The sequence below is a fragment of the Ranitomeya imitator genome, chromosome 6 (genome assembly GCF_032444005.1).
Source record: "Ranitomeya imitator isolate aRanImi1 chromosome 6, aRanImi1.pri, whole genome shotgun sequence".
Classification (NCBI taxonomy): Eukaryota; Metazoa; Chordata; class Amphibia; order Anura; family Dendrobatidae; genus Ranitomeya; species Ranitomeya imitator.
Window position 1 is genome coordinate 51,303,414 of NC_091287.1, and position 12,348 is coordinate 51,315,761.

General features: G+C 44.7%; 1 protein-coding gene across 1 annotated transcript in view; it reads right to left on the reverse strand.

Moving 5' to 3' along the window:
- Positions 1-12,348, reverse strand: part of EPC1 (enhancer of polycomb homolog 1) — a 218,719-nt gene that overhangs the window by 149,047 nt on the left and 57,324 nt on the right. The gene's annotated exons all lie outside the window — the stretch shown is intronic.

The following is a 12,348-nucleotide window of genomic DNA, read 5'->3' on the forward strand; positions in this document are numbered from 1 at the left end:
GTAAATGGGTAATAACGGCGAACTGGGGGTCTGATTCTGCTATCCTGGGGATATTCAACAGTGGTTTATCTTGTCTACTTGTTATAGCTGCTAGTAAACGGGAGGCATAAATCTGATAACAATGCATAACAACTATGCCTAAGGATATAGCTATCTAAAGCCAGGGTGTAACTTTAATACAGTTTAAACATTACAACAAGGTGGAATATGTGTAACCTATCGCTAGAGCGTAACTGTTAACAGATTAAAAAAAAAAAAAAAAAAAAAGAAGAAACAACACTGTATTAGCTAGTGGATTGAGCATATTCACTTGTCTGTGGTGAAGAACAGGTCCGGCGACGAGTTCAATCCAGTCCAATGTCCCAGTCGGGGTGAAGGGACCAGTAGTTTCCGGCAGGGGAGTGTTGAAGTTGCGCGATTCAGGAGCGTCTATAGAGATAAACTAAGAAAACACATATAACCAAATTATCCTAGAACTGTGGAGTATCTGACAGGATAGCCAATAGGGCATCAGGGGCCCAAAGTAGGGCCAGCGGATGTTAAGCTTGTCACGGGGGGTCAGGTGGAGCTCGCGGACGGGACTGGCGGCTCTCAGGCCGAGACCGAGAGGGGGCAATCGGAGAATATGAAGCGGAATCCATGAGCTGTAATTTGGCCAAGCAACGGCTCGCTCCTTCAGGGGAGAGAACTGTGTGGATCATATCGTGATGAGAGAATATCAATTTGAAGGGGAATCCCCAGCGATATTTGATATTGTTGGAACGCAGTACCTCCAAGTACGGCTTCATGGCTCGACGTTTGGCGATAGTAGCGGGGGCCAAATCTGAGAACAGTTCGTACGAGTGGCCCTGGAATGTTAGCGGTGCAGATTTTCTAGCCGCCTGCAGGAGCTGCTCTTTAGTTTTGTAAAAGTGCATTTTAAGAATGATGTCTCTTGGTGGACCATCTGGCTTGCGCCTACTCAGGGCTCTATGGATGCGGTCCATTTCTAGGCGCTCAATGGAAATTCCCGGTAGGAGTTCTTGGAACAGGGCAGTTGCGGTGGATTGTAGATCAGTGACCGTTTCTGGTATACCTCTGATCCTAATATTACTTCTACGGTCTCGGTTTTCAAAGTCCTCTAGCTTGCTATTGAGGGTGTGGATCTCGTCATGTAGCATCTCGATGTCTTTTTCGTGGGTTGCTAGGTTTGCAATGGCCGAGTCCATTTTGTCTTCAAGGTCAGAGGTACGGGAGCCGAGTTCTCTGATTTCTTTGGTTAGGTCCTTAGTCAGTTTGTCTGACATCTTGAGCAGTTCAGATTGTAAAATAGATTGGAACTGCGACAGTAGAGCCGATTGATCCGGGGTAGGGGTGTTAGGGGTCTTAGTTGTAGAGGCCGGGATCATCTCGGATTCTGCTCCGTCGGGTATGGAAGAGTTAGAGGACTCTGACTGTGAGAGCGGGCTGGGAGACATGTCAGCCTCCAAGTCTGTTAATACGGCAAACCTGTTGCTGGGTTGTTTTGAAGTGGTTTTGCGCGCTTTAGGCATGAGGGCAATTAGAGTATGGATGGAAGTAAAACCCCGTGATATCTTTCCCCCGTATAAAGAAAGCTAAGGTCTAGGACAAGACATATTGCGCAGTGACCCCTAGCAGATGCGCGAGGGTATGGTTAAGGCATTACAGCAATCATTATGCCATTCCGTATATTAAGTCTGGTTAAGTTGTGCCAATGGAGATTATCTCGAGTTAATAAGCAGTGGATCTGTAGGCCGGCAGAGCCAGAAGCTGTCCACAGGGGCCGAGAGGGGAACCACGATGGTGACAGCCCGTCACGGGCTGTATGTATCTAGCCGGAGAGGACAGTACCCCCCCTGTGTTCTAGGCAAGGACCCCTCACTGATGACCCAGGTGGGGAAATATAACATGGGGTGACCTCTCACCTCTTCAGTCCGGCGTCGGGAGACTTTCTCTCCACCAGAGGGCTTCGAGTTCCCCACAGCAGGCCCGTGGAGTGATTGTGTACGGGCGTGCAGCTTCAGGAGGTCAGAGTATCTATGGGGCTGCAATTAATGGCGGCGCGTCCCTCACTTGTCTTTCAGCAGTCGGCCAACAGCGTGGGTCGCGCGCCACCTAGCGGCCACAATCTCCGCCGCGGGGCCCAGACATCGGGAGAAGCCCAGGGGATCAGCAGGCGGCACAACACGGCGGCAGTCCTGGGGAAGCCGGTGCGCAGGTGAGTACCGCCGGTTTGTCTCTTGCCGGAACGCACGCCGCCACCCTTATGGCCCAGGGGGAGGCAGGAAAACACGTGGGCTCGCGGCGTCCGCCGCAACTCACCGCCCGGCGGCCTCCGTTCTCCCTCAGCGACGTCCCAACCTCGGCAGCAGGGATCCTCCGGTTCCAAGATGATGGGAGTGGACGGACTTCTCTGCCCGCTGACGTCTTGGTCGTCCCGCTGATACAGGGAGGTGCCGGGAGCTCGCCGGCCGCGCTGGCGTCTCAAAGGCCTCAGGCCCAACTGTAGGCCTCAGACTGGCGCCGTTATTCCAGACCGCTTTTCTTCCACCTCTGCGGCCAGATAATGCGTCCGTGGCCCAGGGGCTATATGTTGCTGCCCTTGTTCTTTCTGGATGGGTGATCAGATTATATTAAAGCGGGTGGATTACTCTAGCAGCTCAGGGAGCTCAGGGAAGCACGTCTTGCTTCTTTGGCAGCTGGCCACGCCCCCTGCTTCAGGTGTTTTAATTACAGCAGGTCCAATACCCCTCCACAGAGAGAGAGAATTTTAGTCTAGGAAGAGGTTTTCACATGTACCCATTCAGATGGAGACGTTTATTCTCAGCGAGGTAAGGCAAGTTTTAGGACTTGGTATAAGAGAGATGCCGTAAAGGGGCTACCAGGTACACATAAAATTGGTCATTTTTATGCGCTAAAAGCTCTCATTTTTCATATTTCTAGTGCAGTAATGCAGTTCAAATTTCGTGTTTTCAAGTTTACATGTTTTAGCGCTGCAGTGTGCTGCCTTATTTACTTAACTATATACGAGTTGGCGACTCTAGGTTCAGCACCTGTTCACACTTAGTCTATGTTTGGATGTGCCGGTCAGGTTTTTGAAATGTACATGGCAAATATTAACATAGGAAACTGTGTTTGATCATGTCTATTTTTCAAATTGTGGATGTATAAAGACAGATGCAAAATGGATGTGTTATGGATGTAAGAACAGATATACGGATGACACTTATGGATTAAAATTGGGGTTTTTTTCATGAAAATTTGACGATTTTTCATATACTCATCCGAATGCAGCCTACTGGGTAGAAAAATGTTGCTGCTATCATTTTCTAAATTAGTTAATTTTTTCAAATGAAATGGAAAAATATCCAATCCAACGTTCACTTACTGCTTACTGATCCGTGTTCTATGTTCTGTTGTGATTAAAATACGGTTATAAAGATTTCCATATCATTGCATTTTTGCTTTCTATATATTTTATACAGCATCCAAATTTTTGGGGAATTGGGATAGTATATAATTTCACGGAAAATGTACAATTCTATACAAACTCACTCAGTGGTTGCGCTTCCTATCACTATGGACATCCTTGATCAACTCGGGCCCCCCACTAGTTCCATGCTCTCAGTCCACTTTAGCTCCATTAAGTTCAGCACTAGCAAGATCTTGGGTTTCTCGTGACTTGACGTCTTATCCAATAATGCCTTCTGGAAGGTCTCTCAGTCTCGTCAATAACTCTCTCTCGGATCTCACTGTTGTGAATTCTGTGGTCAAGCTCCCTCCTGTGGTCATGAGCGGTACTTCGGCTGGTTCTGTCTATGAGCTTCCTCTGGTGGATGTGAGTGGGGCTGCGGCTTCTGAGTTTCCTTCCTCAGGTGACGAGGTTAAGTCGTTAGGTGCTGCTCTATTTAACTCCACCTAGTTCTTTGTTCCTGGCCTCCAGTCAATGTTCCAGTATTGGTTTTGCTCTCTCCTGGATCGTTCTATTGGCCTGTCTGCCCTGCATAAGCTAAGTTCTGCTTGTGTTACTTTTGTTTGCTATTTTTTCTGTCCAGCTTGCTATATTGGTTTGTCTTGCTTGCTGGAAGCTCTGGGACGCAGAGGAAGCACCTCCGTACCGTTAGTCAGTGCGGAGGGTCTTTTTGCGCCCTCTGCGTGGTTGTTTGTAGGTTTTTGTGCTGACCGCAAAGCTATCTTTCCTATCCTCGGTCTATTTAGTAAGTCGGGCCTCACTTTGCTAAAATCTATTTCATCTCTGTGTTTGTGTTTTCATCTTTGCTCACAGTCATTATATGTGGGGGGCTGCCTTTTCCTTTGGGGAATTTCTCTGAGGCAAGGTAGGCTTATTTTTCTATCTTCAGGGCTAGCTAGTTTCTCAGGCTGTGCCGAGTTGCATAGGGAGCGTTAGGAGCAATCCACGGCTACCTCTAGTGTGGTGTGATAGGATTAGGGATTGCGGTCAGCAGAGTTCCCACGTCTCAGAGCTCGTCCTATGTGATTAGCAACTATCAGGTCATTTTCTGTGCTCGTAACCACCAGGTCCATTGGGGTTCTGAATCACCTGTTCATAACATCTCACTATACCTCGCTTCAGTCTCTTCTAGCTGTGGATCACCCCTTGACAGCACTGCACACTTGTCACCAAACACTAACTCGTATCTGACTAACTATCAGAAAGGTAGTCTGTATTCCCTGGCTGCAACCCTCAGCTGTCAGCGTTAGCGAAAGTGGTTATCAAGAAGAGAGGGGTCCCTACTCTGTTTTTTTAAATTATTTAAATAAATAATTTTGTAAAACTGGCATGGGGTCCCCTCTTTTTTTGACAACCAGCCTTGCTAACACAGACAGCTGGGGGCTGGTATTCTCAGTCTGGTAAGGGGCAATGGATATTGACCCCCAAGCATAAAAATAGCAGCCCAATGATGTCCAAAAAAGGCGCATCTATTAGATTCTGGTGCTTTGCCTGGCTCTTACCACTTGCCCTGTTGTGGTGGAAGTGGGGTTCATATTTGTTTAGCCATCGTTACAGGGCATGTAAGAAGAACCTGGTAAAGCACCAGAATTTGCACATCTAATAGATGTGCCTTTTCTGGATGGCTGCGGGCTGCTATTTTTAGGCTGGGGGGTCAATATCCATGGCCCCCTACCAGCCTGAGAATACCAGCCCCCAGCTGTCTTCTTTAGCAAGGCTGGTTGTCAAAAAAGGGGGAGACCCCACACCAGTTTTTTTTTTTTTTTTTTTATTTAAATAATTAAAAAAAAACAGTGGGGGGCCCCTCTATTCTTGATAACCAGCCTTGCTAATGCTGACAGCTGAGGGCTGCAGCTTCCAGCTGTGAGTTTTGCCTGGCTGGTTATCAAAAATACAGGGGAACCCACGCAGGATTTTTTATTTATAGCGCAGGCGCTGGCTGATGAATACTCCCATCAGCTGCCGCCTGCTCTCACTGTTATTAGCGGCAGCAGGTGTAGGCTGATGGGAGCAGTAGTCCCATCAACCACTGCCTGCTCTCGCTGTTATCAGTTGAATATAACTCTCAACATTCTCCTATGCTTGCGTTGATCGCCGGCAGAGCAGGGGAGAATGATGTGAGCAGTCTTCAGCACCCGGTAACGGGAAACAGCGCTAACTGTACCGCTGCTTCCCAGGTGTCGGTATGTGTGGCACTGATGACAAACGGATGTGTGAACATGTGCGGGACGTTTTGCGGCCTGTGCTGCTGGTAAAAAATGGACATGTTAGCGTATTTTGCCCTCGGACTCACTAACATGCACAAACCCATTCACTTGAGTGGGTCTACGTGTAAGTGTTTCCGATACGTGTGAATACCAGAGACATGGATGTCTGAAAGAGGCCTTAGTCAGCCTTGAGATATGTGCCCATGATAAGTTTTTAGTGAGCTTTTGATGCTGCATATTTATGCTGCATCAAAAATGCAGTGTCTTAGGTTTCGTTCCCACGATGAGCTTTTGGTGACTTTTTTATATTTCATATTTTCTGCACCTATTAAGTAAATTAGGTTATGTGTGTTTTTTTGTCATTGAGTTTTTGAGTGCATTTTTTTACATACCTTTTTATTGAGTTTTTGATGCTACGTTTTTTGTCTCTTGTTAGTATGTCATGTTTTAAATAAAACTGCTTTGTTTTTGATACTTCCTGATATGTTGCTTTGACAAAACTTTGCAGATACAGTCATGTGTAGATTACATGCACTTTTGTTGCATTTATGCTATGGAAATGCACTAAAAATGGGGTTTTTTTACTTGCAAATTTTCTACATCTAATTCAAGTCTATGGGAAAAATCTGCATGTAAAATTCAGCGTACCCGCAAGAGATATTGGGGATTTGAAACACGCATTGCAAAGTCAAAAACAAAGTGGGCATGAGGTTTCTATAAATCAAATTCACTTTGCTGGATCACAACGTCAAAAACTCAGCAAAAACCTCATTATGGGTACACAGCCTTACAGTTCCAGCAAAGTGGATGGGATTTATAAAAATCTCATGCTCACTGTGCGCTTTTTAACTCAGTGAAAACTGACCTGCGATGCGTGTTTCAAAATGTCTTTGTGTACTCTGCAGTCCAAATAAAAAAAGGATGCAGCTGTTCGTAAAGGGTTAATCTGAAAGAAGAGGGCATAGCTGCTTGTAATGGTTTAAATGGGCACACATTTCAGCAAACAATAATAAATAAAATAGTACAGGAAAATAAGAAACTTTGTAATATCTTATCAAAGAAATTTGCTTTCTTCTGCACTTATGAGCCACTTTCTTCTCTACAACCTGAATTCATCCTCCACTCTAAAAAAAACCCCTCTAAACTGTCTTACCCAAACAAAAGAGGTACTGCCAGCTCACTAGGATGTCACATTGCCTACTATTATACTCTCAAGAGAGGAGTGGTGATGAGCAGAGTAAAAAACAACAGGCCAAGGGAGACACAGAAAGAATGTGATGAGTTTTCTAACATCTTTTATTTCATCCTAGAGCTAAATTCACATTTATACTGTTCAGAACTGCTGTTTAATTTCCTGCAATGGTGCTGCTGTTTCTCTCTGTGTACTATCTAATGAATAAAAAGCAAAAATGGCTCTCTGTTTGCAGTGCATTGTATGGGAGACTTTATACAGTTGTGGTCAAAAGTATTGACACCCCTGCAATTTTGTCAGATAATACTCAGTTTCTTCCTGAAAATCATTGCAAACACAAATTCTTTGTTATTATTATCTTCATTTAATTTGTCTTAAATGAAAAAACACAAAAAGAATTGTCCTAAAGCCAAATTGGATATAATTCCACACCAAACATAAAAAAGGGGTGGACAAAAGTATTGGCACTATTCGAAAAATCATGTGATGCTTCTCTAATTTGTGTAATTAACAGCACCTGTAACTTACCTGTGGCACCTAACAGGTGTTGGCAATAACTAAATCACACTTGCAGCCAGTTGACATGGATTAAAGTTGACTCAACCTCTGTCCTGTGTCCTTGTGTGCACCACATTGAGCATGGAGAAAAGAAAGAAGACCAAAGAACTGTCTGAGGACTTGAGAAACCAAATTGTGAGGAAGCATGAGCAATCTCAAGGCTACAAGTCCATTTCCAAAGACCTGAATGTTCCTGTGTCTACCGTGCACAGTGTCATCAAGAAGTTTAAAGTCCATGGCACTGTGGCTAACCTCCCTAGATGTGGACAGAAAAGAAAAATTGACAAGAGATTTCAACGCAAGATTGTGCGGATGTTGGATAAAGATCCTCGACTAACATCCAAACAAGTTCAAGCTGCCCTGCAGTCCGAGGGTACAACAGTGTCAACCCGTACTCTCCGTCAGCATCTGAATGAAAAGGGACTGTATGGTAGGAGACCCAGGAAGACCCCACTTCTTCCCCCGAGACATAAAAAAGCCAGGCTGGAGTTTGCCAAAACGTACCTGAAAAAGCCTAAAACGTTTTGGAAGAATGTTCTCTGGTCAGATGAAACAAAAGTAGAGTTTTTTGGGCAAAGGCATCAACATAGAGTTTACAGGAGAAAAAAGAGGCATTTAAAGAAAAGAACACGGTCCCTACAGTCAAACATGGCGGAGGTTCCCTGATGTTATGGGGTTGCTTTGCTGCTTCTGGCACTGGACTGCTTGACCGTGTGCATGGCATTATGAAGTCTGAAGACTACCAACAAATTTTGCAGCATAATGTAGGGCCCAGTGTGAGAAAGCTGGGTCTCCCTCAGAGGTCATGGGTCTTCCAGCAGGGCAATGACCCAAAAAACACTTCATAAAGCACTAGAAAATGGTTTGAGAGAAAGCAATGGAGACTTCTAAGGTGGCCAGCAATGAGTCCAGACCTGAATCCCATAGAACACCTGTGGGGAGATCTAAAAATGGCAGTTTGGAGAAGGCACCCTTCAAATATCAGGGACCTGGAGCAGTTTGCCAAAGAAGAATGGTCTAAAATTCCAGCAGAGCATTGTAAGAAACTCATTGATGGTTACCGGAAGCGGTTGGTCGCAGTTATTTTGGCTAAAGGTTGTACAACCAAGTATTAGGCTGAGGGTGCCAATACTTTTGTCTGGACCATTTGTGGAGTTTTGTGTGAAATGATCAATGTTTTTTTTGCTTTTTGCTTCCTTCTCTTTTGTGTTTTTTTCATTTAAGACAAATTAAATGAAGATAATAAAACCAAAGAATTTGTGATTGCAATCATTTTCAGGAAGAAACTGAGTATTATCTGACAGAATTGCAGGGGTGTCAATACTTTTGGCCACAACTGTAGCAGCTTGTCTCCTCCCACTAGCTCAGAGTCAATTGCAAATTAAAAAATAGTCTGCAGAGGGGAATCTAGTGAAAAATGCTGGATATAAATCATATAGTGGCCAGAAATAGTGTTATTTCTCATCTATGCACAGGACAGTTTATTCAGAAAAGTTACTTGAAAGTACAGTTAACCTCCTAGTAGAAGAGGCTATACGCTGCTTGTAAAGGGTTAATCTAGTATGGAATAGCATAGCAAATTCTTAAATTGATATATTTATATTTCAGTCTCTCACTACATATACACATATCCCATAACAGAATCACTGAGGAGAACCTGTCACTAGTTGTTTCTTCTAGATTACTGCCCATACTGCTATATAATACACAGAAAACCATCTTGCAGTGCTTCATATAACACTATTTTCAGCAGGAAAAGCAGCACAGATCTCCTCTGTGTTTACATGCTGCACACAGACTCCCCTCCCCCATACACACAGTGGTATCTCCCAGCTCAGAGCTAGGAAGTCTCACAGAGATGTCAAAATGGTGAGACATGGTTGATCCCAACTTTAACCTCCTTCATTTAAAGGCCATGAAACTTCTCAGTATGTGATAGATCCTCTTTGCATCCTATAGCATGCACCCTCACCCCCAAGGAAGTGGCACTGCTTTAATTATCCTGTAATTGAAGAAGACTCTGCAAAAAGTAGAATGCTTGAGATCCATTGGTGAGAGATTACCCTTTAGCGTGGAGGAGGACTTGAATACCAAGGAATTAGCACCAGCCTTGGAGGAGAACCACACACCACAAACCAGCTGTTTGATCAATAAAACCGGTGACTCTGCATATTGTCAGATGTAACCGTGAAGCTTTTATTACGCTACAGAGTAAATATGACTTTGATTTATACTGTTCTGCTGTTCTCCTGAAGTCTTATTGACATCTGTGGTACACCACATAACACTAAGAGGAACAGAACATCCGGTGTAACCTCCCATCTTTTTCACTGTTTGCCAGTAGTGATGAGCGAGTATACATGTTGCTCGGGTTTTTCTGAGCACACTCGGGTGACCTCCGAGTATTTGTTAGTGCTCGGAGATTTAGTTTTCATCGCGGCAGCTGAATGATTTACAGCTACTAGCCAGGCTGAGTACATGTGGGAGTTGCCTGGTTGCTAGGGAATCCCCACATGTAATCAAGCATGTAATCAATCAGCTGCCAGGATGAAAACTAAATCTCTGAGCAGTCATAAATACTCAGAGTTCACCCGAGCAACGAGTACACTCAATCATCACTATTTGTCGGTAGTATGGAGAGCAGGTTCGTTCACCATCATCTTGGAGGCAGCTTTCTGCATGGTAATATGCCCATAGTTTCCAACCCAAATGTCACACATACGTCAAACTAATCTTTTGTCCTTGATTTACCAGAGGGAAGTCAAATGAGCGACCTTTTGGCTTCTGTCAAACCAGGATATATAATGCATATATAAGGATTTATTTTCTGACTATAAGAAATTAGGGTATGTGCAATGTCTTTTTCAGATGGGTACGCTCTATAGCCCTCCTGAAAAATGCTCAGTATTTTGAGCTTCTTTTAATCCAGGTAAGCAGCCACCACCCTTTCTTATCTAGAGAGCCACATTCAGTTCTGAGAGAGGGCCGTGAGTCACATCCTGGCCATCCCACTCATAGTGGTGACATCCAGCTCCCGCTGTTCTCAAAGTTCCAACAACCAAAGCCTTCATTAGTGGTATAATAACAGCCAAAACTTTCCCACAAAAATCACAATGAAGTAGTATACTTACATGTAGGGGTTCCCACCTTACCTCAATTCGAGACTCTCACATCAAGCACCTCCTCCAACTGGCAGTATCATCCTATCTCACATTAATATACTTCACAACCCCCAAAAGATCAGATCTGCTCTTCTGGGAGCAGTCAGATGGCCTTATGACATGGACGACAATTGCATTGCAATGCTCGGACTGGCCGGCGGCTCTCCTGACCCGAATGTGACAGCGTGTATTACTATGCAGCTGTCATGCTTGGGTCAGGAGAGCCGATGGCCAGTCCGAGCATAGCGATGCGATCGTCGTCTGTATGGCCGTCTGACTGAGCCCTCTGTGTGGGGCTACTCACTAAAGTCACCATCTGGAGACCTACACTTCATAGCCATTTGCTAGACCTGGTGCTAATGTGCTAAGCTGGCAGATAGCCAAGAACCACACATTGTAGGCCCACGAACCACGTGTCACTCCTAAGCCAGAGGACGTGGACCCCCTGTTTTCACCAGTCTAGACATTGAAAACAGTAAATTGGCTAAAAGAAGTGGTCTGACCGCCCGTCAGGCAGCTTCCTCTTGTATACATAATGTAAGAAACAAAATTTGCTAGCAGCAGAGATGCTGCCAAAAGAGAAGCTTCAGGAAAATCACACCTACATTTTCCTGAACCATCTTCCTCTTGCCAAAACTCGGCAGCTAAAAGACGTTGTGTGAACATACCATAGGCCACATTCAGTATTTGGTCAGTATTGCTCGTCAGTATTTGTAAGACAAAACCAGGAGTGGGTGAAAAATGGAGAAGTGGTGATGTGTTGCTATGATACTTTTCCTATTATGCCAGGATCACACATGTGAGAAACACGGCCGAGTCTCGCATGTTAATACCGGACACAGCCGCCGGCACTCAGGAGCGGAGCGTGTGGCCGCATAGCAATACATGGAGCCGCATGCTCCGCTCCCGAGTGCCGGGTGCAGTGCAGGGTATTAACATGTGAGACTCGGTCGTGAAATTCAGCCCTGGCATTTGAAATCACACAGGCCCATGTTGGCCCCGTCCCCAAGCACCAGATGGGGATATATTACTAATATTTCCATGGATGGAGTAAAGTAAGATTTTCTAAAGACCAATATTTCGAATGATACCCGTGACCCGCTGGGGTAAGTGATGGAGTAAGCGACTTTGTGCTTCATCACAATTCTTAACAGTATGGGTGTCTTGAAAACACTGATTCTTTTAACAACACTGCAGACAAGGCAGCCCATGGCCAGACAGGCCCTTCTGGCATTTGCCAGAATTGCCAAATGGCCAGTCCGGCCCTGGTGTGATCCCAGCCTTATTATTCCAGTCTTGATTTTAGTTTACAAATACTGATGTAAAATACTGACTGAATACTGAATGTGTGAATGTGGTCTAATGGTGCAAGAAGTCGGCTAGTGGAGCTGTAGCTCAATGATGTTCACCTTGCCTACAAGTCTGCTTGTTCGCAATACATTTCCCATTCCTTCCCCTTCGCTCCCCCTCTTAATAGTATAATCCTACACACTGCTGCGCTGAGGCTGCAGTAATTACATGACTTTATTATCTCTAGTCATATCTACACTAAATCCCAAGACTTATTAGCCTTTCTGAAAGTGCTACTTAGAGAATATTTTGGATCATGTTACATTAGCTGTGCATGAAATCTTTGCCACTGAGAAAAATCTTTTTGCTAAATATTTGTAAATGGCATAAAATTTCCATGAAACCAGACCAAGTACGGATGCGCACCCCTTTTTCTTCACTTGCTGAGGAGTTGATCAGTTTTACTTG